The 12662-nt window shown below is 38.6% G+C and overlaps 1 protein-coding gene across 6 annotated transcripts in view; it reads left to right on the forward strand.

The window, feature by feature from the left end:
• TBL1X (transducin beta like 1 X-linked) overlaps positions 1-12662 on the forward strand; it is a 191119-nt gene that overhangs the window by 102152 nt on the left and 76305 nt on the right. For 4 of the 6 annotated variants that reach the window (XM_057419448.1, XM_057419449.1, XM_057419450.1 and 1 more), the window contains one exon: positions 1438-1545. The exons of the other annotated variants lie outside the window; for them this stretch is intronic. The gene's annotated coding sequence lies outside the window, so the exon portion shown is untranslated. The remainder of the gene's footprint in view (positions 1-1437; positions 1546-12662) is intronic. 6 annotated transcript variants of the gene reach the window in all.

Here is a 12662-nt window from a genome sequence, read left to right on the forward strand (position 1 = left end):
TGTCATCAGAGCAGCACCAGGATACATCAGCTACTGTTGCACAGCATAATGCCAGCGTGTTCAATAGAGAAGATTTTAACATAATACTCTCAACAGTTTTCCCATAAGACACGGAGAAGTTGTAACAGAAAAAAACTTTAATTATTGTTTGCATTTTCAGATTTTACGTTTACACAGTTATGCTTCTTGGGCATGTTGTATTTTGCATAAACATAATATGCTCCAGGGAATGATGAAATCGGGGACAATTTGAAAATAAGATGAAAAGATGACAATGGTCATCTCAGAATGCCATCTGAGAATGAGATAGGTAATTATATAGGCAGTCAGGTAGGTGAGGTTCATAGCGTTTAGCAGACAGACTCAGAAAAACCACAGACCTGTAGCTGATGAATTGTTTTGCTTAGTCATTTCTTGTCATCTCCAATTAGAATAGGTATAACTCTCAGGTGAGCAGTTGTGTTTGGTTAAATGGTGTGCTTGTCTCACGGTGATGTAAATGGGAACATGTTGTAGTACTGCAGACAGAATTAGAACTGTTTTTTATGAAAGGTTCTCCTGATGATGTGTTTAAATATGTTATTTATTAAATTGATTGTATTGCAAAATGTTCCTTAATGTATAGGTTTAAAAGCTGTTAGACATTTGTGTGGAAGAGTGTAATTAATTTAAAAACTCTCCAATGAATATCTCATTTCGCTAACAGCATTTAATTCTTAGATTATATAAATAAAAACTGAGCAAAAGTCTTAAGGTTTGAAGTGCACAAGCATGAAACTACTCTAGATACATGGCAGTCAAATGGTAGAGGACATACAAAATAAGGCTTTATTCATCATGCTTGTTGGCAGGCATGGAGAAGTCTGCACATAAGTTTATTACTGCAGAAGAATGCTAGGCTGTCTTTCATGTCTGATTTTCATAAATGCTTTCCTTTAAGACTTTTCCCCCCAAACATAGAGGAAGGTAATTTCTTTGGCCTGCTTACTTCCTTTTGCACAGAAGTGATGCTCAATCAATACCCACTGGAGGCTTTCTCTGGCAGCACTTTGTGTGTCCCCCCACTGTTCTGAAGCAACGTGCTGGCATTTCAGTCCCACGCTCAGCAGTGATTCTGGATGAATTGCTTGCTGATGTTACACTTGACCAAAGATGCTGAAAATTTTTGAACCAAGCTCAGGGTGTATTAGGACTCTTCCAGGTTCCTGAAAAAGCACAAGGCTTTGCAAAGCACTCAAATGCTGTGAGTCACTGGGGCTTGCCCTTGCCTTTCTAATTCTTTCTATGATGGGTTTGGGTTTTTTTTTCCTTTACGGTTCTGCCAAAGCTCCTGACGTGGGAGCTTGTACCTTGGTGAACACCAGAAGCAAAAAGATGTTCGTGTTTTGATGAGGTGATGAAAACAGGCTTCACGGGTACCTCTGTCTGTCGTTGCAGCCCCCTCAGCTGTCAGATGCGGTGATCTCCATGGTAACTCAAACCCCCAGACTCTTGACAGCAGCCTTCGAGGAGCAGCATTCAGCAGCTCAAGGGTCTCACGACCAGGTAAACCAAAAGTAATTGCCAAACAAGCGCTTACCTCGGGTACACAGTTTCCTATCCAACTGCCTGTCAGGTTTTTCCCTGGTGAGCAGTTCCTTTGCATACATGTGATGATGTTCTTCTAACCGTGCTCTCGTTTGAGGCAACAGCAGTCCAGCTCTCTCAAATAGAGATGTTTGGCAAAAAGTCTGTGTTTATTCAGAGTTGGCTTGTAAGCTACAGATTGAAGAACCATAAAGTATCAAAGCAAAGAAGTATTGTATGATTCTTCAAGTGGCTTTGGTGTTAAGTAATTACTATGGTAGGGAATAAGCCCAAAACACATCAGTGGTAAGATCTGTCTTACCACTGTGCTTACACCACAGTCGGTACTGCCTAGTCCTAACATTAGGCCTGAGCTCTCTTACCCTGCTGGAATGGACCAGAGACTGTTTCTGTGTTCATGTAACATTCATTGATACTCTGCAGCCTTTTCAAATTGCTGCTGTGCTCTTTTTACGCAACTTTCTAAATTCCTCGCTATGCTAATAGCAGCATGTGGAGCATTCTGGTTAACATCTTAAGGAGAATTCTTCCCCCTTTTTTTTTTTTGAGAATTATGGAGAAAACAAGAGAAAACAAGATCTTTGAAATCTTGGGAAAACAATGTTGGGGCTACACAACTGTATTCACTAATGCTGTGAACAAAAGTAGTATCTCTGGTCTTATGCACTTACGTGTGTGTGGGTTTTATTACTCCTTTTTCTCGTAAAGGTTTCACTGGCATTTGTATTGAATCTTTACCATGAAGATTGCATTTATTTTATTAGCCCTTAGTTTCCATACACCATTTTCTTGGTCTTCTTCTCCTCCTTTTTTCACCTTCCCTTTTTGTTTTTTTTCTCCTTCCTTTTTTCCTCATCTCTTCTTTCTTTGTAAGTCCACTTGGCTGTAATGCAGAGTCCCTGTCTTACAAAACAATCCATATGATTCTGAAAAACCACTCTGCTACCTTCGTTAGCCAATCTGACATTCATAACGCTATCAAGGACATTTACTTTTGTATCATTGTTTGTACTCTTAGATGTTGTTGAGCTAGTACTGGATGATTTTATTGGAGAAATTAGAGCACTTATTCAATTATTATTTCCTGTTAATAGCTGCTGTTCTATATCTCTTAGTCACATTTGATGATACTGATAATAATTTCTCACTTGGAATGTTGTGGGGCTGTATGCAAGTTTCATTATGGAGTAGCTTCTGTTGACCACAGTTTATAGCATCTGATAATAATCAGATGATTAAATCAAGCTTTCAGTCTTACTGACCAAATTTCTATAAAATCTTGTTGATTGTTGACTGGCATCAGTTTTTTCATGTCATTTCCCAGTGAATTTATCAGTTTGCTGGTGATTTTCCCTGAGATTAATAACAGCTTAGAACTCTATAATTACAGAGATCATGCCGCTTACCATCTTCAAATATTGGCAGAAAATGCTAGCAGTCTTACTAAATTTCTCTGGTGTTTAAAAATGTATTGAAAATTAGCATCATTGAAATGATACTCTTGCAAACACTTTTAGGATAGTAAGGCACAAATTATCTGGGTGTGCTAATTTAAAGTTGTCTCTTAACATTCATTTTGGTTACTAATGGCCTCCTTATCTGCAAAAACGCTTGTTTTCTACTTACAGAGAAGAAAATATATGTTGGTTGGTTGTTGTTTTTTTTTTCTGCATAGCGTGTTTGTATTCCTTTAAAACATGAATCAGAAGTTGTAGGTCATCTGCTTTCTTGTCTGTTTCATTTAGCCCAAAATGCCCTATTTGAATTAATTCCTAGCAGAGGTTTATTTTGGTTGGGCTTTGTTGTTTTTGGGGTTTTTTTTTAATATGAAATTTATATTTCAGTCTAATTATGCCCTTAACCCAGAATCAGAGTGTGGCCCAGTTTGCCTTTTTTGGACTATGTAATCGTGGCAGTGGAGTAGGGGAGTACTTCCGCATGTTCATCTCTGTACTTGCTCCCAAGTGCAGAATTTTCATCTGGTTTACCAGATGTGAACTTCCACACTAACTGAACTTTACATGTTGAATGTGCAGGCCCAAAGTACGATTATCCTTTTGGTGTTTGAAAAAGTATTCTAGGAATAAAATTATTATCCTTCTTGCCATAGATGTGAGTTGCTGTTCCGAAGGCCAGAACATCCCAACTTTTCACCGGATACATAGCCAATAAGTGATTATCAGTCTTTTTTTTTTCCGTCACTCTGAAGATCAGGCAGATCCCCAGGATATCTTTTACATTTTCCTTCTGAAACATACAGCTGGTCTTACATTAGCCAGAGATTTTGTAATGGGGAGTGACAGTATATGGTTTACCACTTTTCCATCTCATAGTAACACTGGGACTTTTCTCTCCATGAGGGAGAATGCCTCTAACCAGTCTAGGGCAAAGAGAAAGGTCAGGTAGAAAATGTTAATCTGTGCCGGTAGAAAATGGTACAGGTTTCAAAGAAAAGCTCTAGGAAAATTTCATGTAACATCCTGGCATTAAATGTTGTAGAAGCTCCTTGATGGATTTTGGAGAATTGATAGGAGCAGCAGTGCAAATCTGCTCAGGCAGTTGTGTAACAGTCGCTTATCTGAACCAGTCAGAGGAAATGCTAAAGCAGAGGAAAACATTAGGATTTTGCAAAGATATTTACCATTTTTGGCAGATCTTCCCTTGTGTCTGGGAGTGGACCCCAGAAATTTCTTCAGTCCTGTGTTCTACTGGTTTGGTAGTCCAAGCTAGGGCAACAGTTTTTACATGATGAGTATTAGACCACTTTAGTAATTTCTACTAGGTAGACACCAAAATTATTTCCTCAAGTTAGTAGTGGCTTTTGAAACTCATGGCCAAAGTCACTATCAAGACTAGTAAAAGTAAGTTTTAACAAAATATGGTCATGTCGATTTTGTTCCATGCATTATTAGGGTTATCATTGCTTATTATTGATAGGAGAGGGGTGACGAGGCTGACTCTCTTGGCATCATGTGTGATACGTTGTCTGCATAGGGAGTTACAGTACGTTGACTAGAAAATCTTACAGTGTAAAAAAGCAAGATGAAAGCGAGATGTGGCAAAATTAGATGCGGAAACATGAAGAGTTGGACAGAGTTCAGTTAGAAACGGAGTATTTATGTGATACATACCTAGGAAGAAACTGATTACTAGATTGATGTTTATTGTGTGAATTAGTTACTTTTAATTTAAGAATGAAATGGATAGGGTGTAAGAGATTTCAGTAATATCAGCTCATCTGCTGAACAGGTTTCTGTTGTTCAAGGAGTTTGGAATAGGTGTGGTGGGAATGCCACAAAGTAGATGTGATAGTGCAAGTTCAGTTAATCAGTTAATTTCAGAAGAATCTCCATCTTCAGGTAGCCTGTGAACATGGCATTTTACTGTCTAATCTTCACTCTGAATGCTGCAAGTGAAAGGAATGCAATTATTGTTTCTCAAAAGTTTACTTAATGGTACAGTGTAGATCAGTGTGAACTGGTGAGATTTCAGGTATAATTAATCAAAATGGAATTATAAGCATGTCACTTATACTACATTTTTACTTATACAACAAGGTCACAGGTTCACACTCGTCTTTGTAATGGACTACCTTGGCACAAGCTTTTCTTTCATGAATGTGATTACACTGACTTAGTAAAGTCATAGTGGTATAGTTAGGGAGTGAACGATTACCACCACAGAAAAAGCTGTGGTGATTTAAGCTATTACAGAGCCCACTCCTGAACTAAAAGAGCAGCACACTTTAGTACTGTCTCTGATTGTTTGTGAAAAGTCCATTTCCAGCCAGCTCTTGCTGAAGTCTCTTAAAACGTACTAGGATGTTCTAGCTTTAAAGAATGCAAGGACAGATTAGTCAGACTTTTGCTCTGGTTCAGCTGTGAGGGACAGTGAACTCAGTTAAAGAGCAGAGGTAAACAGCTGCAGCACACCCAGTTTTCCATGGGTGCAATCATATGAGCAGTATGTCTCAAAATAGCCTTTATATTGACTTGAGGGAAGCCCATTCCCTTTGAATAATACATTCTGCCTTCAGACCTTCACATGTGAGATGACTTCCCAGGGTTGTATCTTGGTGCTCTATGTTCTCATAAATGAGGAGATTGGGTCAGGAGATTGGGTTAATATGGCTGTTGCCTACTCGGAAAATACATGAGGAACAGGGAAGACACCCTTCCAAATAATACATCAGTTGTAATAAAACAAAGCAGGTTTGTACTTTTTGTTATATGTGAGACAGGTAACATTTTGGGGTGGTTTTTTTATTGGCTACTCTGTGAGCTCCAGTATAAATTAGCAAGTGTCCCAAATATCGATAATATGAATTGTTTTTATCATCTACTTAAATCAGCTTAAATAAGTTTAGTTCAGTTGGTGCATGCACAAGTTTATTTCTCTTTTATCTAGCCTGCTTCTAGTTCTGAGAAACAGAATAATCAATCATAGGAGCCATCTTCTATAGCAGAATTGTATATATCTGATCAAGGAAATGTAAAATAATTTCTCGTCCCTACTCAGTTCCATCCCCCCATCATAGTGTCTCTGGATATAATCATTCAACTTAATAATGTATACATTGCTTGATAGAAAATGGAGAAAAAAGATGTTTTAGTTTGTATATTTAAAGGATGATTACATTCAGCATTGTAAAACCAGTTTTAAAAGCATACGATATTTTTGATTCTCCACAACACAGGAAAGATGGCAGTCTGGCTTGGAGAGTTCTTCATACACAAGAAGGCAATGATGCCATGTTCTGAAGAGTTTATACTTTAGTAATCTGTACTCATACTTACGAGTAATACAGCTGGTTTGAGGCCACTGGCACCTTTCTTACTGATTGTAGTGAGTCCAAGACTCTGGCTAGGCATTTTCTCTCTTCACTGGCATGTAAAGTGCCAACCAGAGCCTGAGATAGCTTCATGGAAGATACCATGGGAAAAAAAAGAAAAAAAAAAAAAAAAAACAAACCCACCACAAACCAAAACACACACACAAAAAAACCCCAGACCCTTTGGGGGCCTCTTCCACCCCTCAAAGCAAAACAGAAAAATACAGTTAAAGCTTCCCTTTAGGTTACTGTTTGAGAGCCTCCTTAACAGAATAGACACATCAAAGCTTTGTTCCCACACAGAATTGGAACTGACCTGCAAATGAAATAATATGATGCTGAACTATATATTTACATTCTGTATTAATTATCTATATTTTAGTTATACATATATAAAACCTTATATAGTTAATAACTTTTGTCTAGATAATAACTATATAATAATAACTGTCTAGATAGTAAGTAATTATAATAACTATTAACCCGTTTAATAACTTTTGTCTAGATAGGTAGTTACGAAAAATGTGTATGTGAAAGATCAACTTGCAATTTGTTTATAGTAGTATTTTACAGCCACTTAGCGTACTTTTGCCTTTGCCAACCAGTCTTCCTTTTGTGATTGCAAAAGGCATTAAGGCAGACTTGCATCCTAGCACATGTTCAGAATATGTCTTATAAAATATAGTTGACAAGATTAGAAAAACAACCATCTGTCTTAAAAAGTATTCCTGCCATACTAGTTAATGGCAGTTTCTGGACTTTTAGTTCAGAAGTCCTCTTCCACATCATGATTCAGCAAAGAGTTTCTTCAGAATGGTACGTAAATACATCCTGAGCACTCAAATGCTGCTTCTTGTATTTTAGCTTAAGGGTGCTGCTGCCTTTTCTCCTGAGCACTGATATCAAAACAAAATTAGTTTGGCGAAATCTCAGTCTCATTCAGGTGTTGCTGATGGCTTTTATATAGCAATTGAATCATACAGCCCATATAACTAAACTAGACTTTAAACATATTAATCATAGAATCATGGAATGGTTAGTGTTGGAAAGGACCTTAAGATCATCTGGTTCCAGCCCCCCTGCCATGGGCAGGGACAAGCCCAAGGCTTTGTCCAGTCTGGCCTTGAATACTGCCAGGGGTGGACCATTCCCAACTTCCTTGGGCAACCCATTCCAGTGCCTGACCACCCTCACAGTAAAGAACTTCTTCCTTATATCTAACCTGAACTTCCTGTGTTTAAGTTTGAACCCATTACCCCTTGTCCTGTCACTACAGTCCCTAATGAAGAGTCCCTCTTCAGCATCCTTGTAGGCCCCCTTCAGATACTGGAAGGCTGCTATGAGGTCTCCACGAAGCCTTCTCTTCTCCAGGCTGAACAGTCCCAAGTCCAGGTAGATGACGACAACTGGTTTGCCCCTATCCATCAGTTCTGTAGACCCATCACAGAAGGCCACCAAATTGGTCAGGCAGGATTTCCCCGTAGTGAAGCCATGCTGGCTGTCACCAAGCACCTTACTGTTTTTCATGTGCCTTAGCATGCCTTCCAGGAGAATCTGCTCCAAGATTTTGCCAGGCACAGAGGTGAGACTGACTGGTCTGTAATTCCTCAGGTCATCTGTCCTGGGTTCAGCAGTAGCAGTCATGTTTTTTTCCTTTGTGTTAACTGGTGCAGTGCTGTGTTTTGACTTCTAGTTTGAGAACAGCGTTGGTGAAGCCGATGTTGTCGGTTGTTGCTAAGTGATGTTTACCCTGACCAGGGACTTTGTGAGCCTCATGCTCTGCCAGGGAGGAGGGGAAGCTGTGAGGAAGCAGAGACAGGGCGCCTGACCCGGGCTAGCCGGGGAGGTATTCCATACCACAGCACGTCATGCCCGGGGTGGGGGGTAACTGGGAGTTACCCGGAAGGACAGGGGCTTCTGGGTGGAACTCGTTTTCTTGGCCGGTGGTATCGTATTCTCTTCCCTTGTTATTTTCCCTTATCATTGTTTTAGCTGATAGTAGCGGTGGTGATTTGTTGCTGGACTGTTCTTGTCTCAACCCGTAGGAGTTCCGGGAGCGGGGAAGGGGAGAGCCCCGGTGCCGGGGGGGGGGGGAGACGGACACGGACCTTGATTGTTGTCAGCTCGGCACCACTCACTGGGAGTGAGTGAACAAGTTACCTGACTGGGTTTAAACCATGACATCATCCATTTTCCCCTTCTTGAAAATGGGGGTTATATTTCCCTTTTTCCAGTTGTAGGGAACTTCACCTGACTGCCATGATTTTTCAAATATGATGGACAGTGGCTTAGCAACTTCATTCGCCAGCTCCTTCAGGACCCGCAGATGGATTTCATCAGGTCCCATGGACTTGTACACATTCAGGTTTTTAAGATGATCTCAAACCTTATCCTCCCCTACAGTGGGTGCAAGGTCTTCATTCTCAGCATTCGCCTTCCAAGACTTGAGCGTTATGGCTGGAGCACGTGCCAGTGAAGACTGAGGCAAAGAAGTCGTTGAGAATCAGTGATGATCTTGACTTATTATTAAGTTCAGTGTTAAGGACTTGCTTAATATTAGAGAAACTTTATATGTCTGTAGAGAAAGGAAATGCAGAAAATATGCTTATTTGTCCTTTGAGCTTTCAAGTTATGAACTTCGTTCCAAAAAAAAGATTTAACATGAATATGTTTTGACATCAAGATGAGTCTTTTCCTCTATATTAGAAATTGAGCATTAACATACAAAAACTATAATCCTTTTGCTGCCACAAAAGAAGGGTGTAGTGCACCTTTTTGAATAAACATTGTAATTTGACCTTAAACAAAACTATGTCTCCTTGTTACTTATGTGATTCCATTCTGTGAATACAGATATCAGGTATCTTCAGTCATTTGAGGATTAATAACTTGCTTCAAAATTTGACCTCAAATGTAAATTAACCCCATGTTTTAAAAATATATTGCTTGAGGTTTTAGTGCGGTAACCTCATTTTACACTGCCAGCGTAATGACTTTTTTGCAAATTCTGTATTTTTTGAGCAAAGTTCAGCTGTGATAAAATATGACTAAGGCTAGTTTTGGTTGGCATCTGTCTGCTAGGAGGTCTGTCCAGCCATGTTTTCCTAAAGCACTGCTTCAGACCTCTCCAGATCATATAATACCATTCCAATTTTCAGTTTTCTTTTAAGCAATTCTAGCTTTATGTCAAAATCATAATGGGATGATTTTGTTTAAAACAATTTCATCTGATAAATATTTAGTAGTAAGCTAGAGAAGCTGTTTTCCCTTTTTATGTATGCATTCGATTTCTCTCTAAGATACTGATAGGTCTTTGCAAATGATCTGCTTAAGGGTAAGACCAAATGTTTTGAACTCATCATAATTAGATTATGTTTTGGGAATCTATTAATATATATAGTCTTTACAAGCTGAAAGACTGAAAATTCACCATGTAAGTAGATGTCTAAAATTATGCAAAGTTCATTAAAAATAAAAATGTAACAAATATGCTATCAGTTTTAAATTTAAAAAAATAAAAATAAACAAAGCCAGAGCAGTAAAAGTCAAGGAAGCAAAGCTGTTGAAGTGGTAACATCGATCTCGAGGCTGTGCTCCAAGGGATGAGAAAGGGGATCAGTATAAGCAGTTGGGTCAGGGAGGTTGAGTGGAAGAGAGGAAAGAATGGTCTGGCAACCCCAGCTGGGAGGGTGGAGCATAGGGATGCTCTGAGATTTTCTACTCCATAGGTACTTGATCAGTTAGTGCATTCAAAATAAAAAAAGAGGGAAAATTTGGTATCTACCTGTGGTAGATTAAGCCTGTTGTTATTTTCTATTACCAGCTTTGCGGTAGGTCTAAATACAAATTTGCAAACTGTTCGCTTGGTTTTGGTTTTGGTTTGGGGTGTTTTTTTTCCCTTATAAACTGACCATCTTTCTTTTCTTTATATTAACTTTTCCATCAATGTCAGTGTTTCCAGAATTTCCAAAGTCTCCTTATGCAGAATCTCCATTTCTTTTGCAGTGCATATTTCAGTCATTCTCCCAAGCTTTCGTGGTGCCATGTCTCTCAGAGCTTGCTCTTCTTACTATGATCACCCATCCTGTAGTTGGTGTCCACTCTCACCTTGCATACAGTGCTAAGAGTAAAGACTATCTTAACTTTGCTGGAGATTTTTGTAGTCTAGCCTCTTTGCATATGTTTTTCTGTTGACTCTTTTAAGTTGATTTTGGTTTAAGATTTCACAGGAGAGAGAACATTAGGAACGCATTGCTAGGTAATGGTCTGCGTCATTTAGGTCCGCAGTGGTTTTGCATTCCTAAAATTTTGACACAAATACATTGGAGACAAATGAGATTGTATTTGTATTGATTTAAAACATTGTTGCTATGCAGTGGAAGAACTGTATGTCCTTTTGAAAGAGAGAGCAAATTAGGAGTATCCTTGTTTTAACAGGGATTGAGAAAATAAAATGGTGTCATGTTTGTTACTTCTGGAATTGTTGTGTTGATGAAATCTTTTAGGTATATGGGTTTTGCTGTGGCTTTCTCCCAGTTGCTCTACTTGGCCACTAACCTCAGCCCCAGGACTTCTTTATATAATTTTAATTATGCTTTCAGTAGATTTAGAGAGCGTTTTCATGGCAGTGTTTTTTTACTGTTCTAGAAACTTGCATCATTCTCCTTATTGTAATTGATTATCTTGAGAGGATACCAGAAACTTGAAATGGAAGATGTAGTTAAAAGCTTAGCAAAGACAGCAGATCCTAGCCTCTCTCCTATGAAGGTGTTACCATGGAAAGCAGATGCTGAGCTGTTTACCACATTCAGACATAATCTCTGTGTTCTAAATTAAATCTACCCATGATATTTAGCATGGAGCTAATCAAATCACTTGTACCATTTGATCTGGTCCCATTGCCCTTTATTATCAAAGCTCATTTAAACTGCTTTAAATAGAACTGAACTGATAAAACAGATAAATTAATGCATCTATGATCACATTTTGCTGCTGTTGTGTTTTGTATTATCTGAGTCTAAAGACTGGGCATAAAACCCCCTAAAACTAATGACAATTTATCGTATACTATGTTTTCTCATCTGAATAGTTCTATTAATTTAGCCATTCTTGTTTTGAACAATGCAGAAACAATGCAGTATAGCTTTTCATTAGCCTGTAGAGTTCTTAACATATCACATAAAAATTAATATTCCTTCTGGATCATAGACAATATATAAAAAGTTGTTGGTCATTGCTTTAAAAGTACAGCTTTTTTTCTCCTAGTAATTTTGATTTAACAGTTGAAAACAACAGTGATTTCTTTCTGGATGGTGCGCAATCTCACATAATTAATGGGCTTCTCAGTCCAGGATTGGAATAAACCCAGTCAATGTTATGCTTTCCCCACCCCCATTTGTATTGCACCTGCTCAGTACAGCAAATGTTAAGTAAACTAACCTGGAAGCAAAAAGGAATTGGGCTATCAGTAGAATTCTTACAAACCTCTTACTTCCTATGCATTTTATAAAAGCTCTAATTACTAGTTTGGGTTTGCTCATCAACAGCATTTGATCCTCTATAATCCTCAACTTTGAATTCTGTTGGTTGTGTCTGTGCTGTCTTCTATACCTTTGATTTGGCAGCTAAGGAAGTTATCCCATTGAAGGCGAAATAGCCCGAGACTTGATTCCTGATTGGTTTTACAGGCATTTTTAATGCTTTACTGTCTAATTAGTAAACCACTACTGAAATTAGGCCCACCTAAGCTGAAATGGAGGTAAAAGGATGGGGTCAAGACTTAAAACCAAGATGCGGTTACTTACTGCATGCAGTTCAGATGTGACTGGATTTTGCAGAGCCCTAGGGCTTGGGGAAGGGATGACAGGATGCATCTTCTTTCCAAGTCATTTGAATCAACAACTGAAGTTATTTAGCTCTTGCCACTGGCAGAACTGTTGAAGTATTTCCAAATACTTAAAAGATTTGGGAGAGGGAAGCAACAGAATGAGTTTCTGTGTTCTGTGCTTAATGGTGCGCCATCTTTCAAAATGTTCGAAATAAGTGTTGAACCCAGTGAAATAAACTGTTACCTCTTTAAAAGGTATTTGATTATGCTAAAGGCTAAATTATGCCTTCTAATTTCCATGCAGATTCTGGAAAGTAACAGTGTAACTTGTAGCTTGGATATCTTTCAGATACCTTTGCCAAATACTGAGAGCTGGTGCTGTTGCACATGGTACCAAATGAGTGTTTACTGCATTTT

The sequence above is a fragment of the Pezoporus wallicus genome, unplaced genomic scaffold, assembly GCF_028554395.1.
Source record: "Pezoporus wallicus isolate ANWC-B61680 ecotype Strahan unplaced genomic scaffold, APGP_CSIRO_Pwel_v1 contig_5767, whole genome shotgun sequence".
In the NCBI taxonomy this organism is placed as follows: Eukaryota; Metazoa; Chordata; class Aves; order Psittaciformes; family Psittacidae; genus Pezoporus; species Pezoporus wallicus.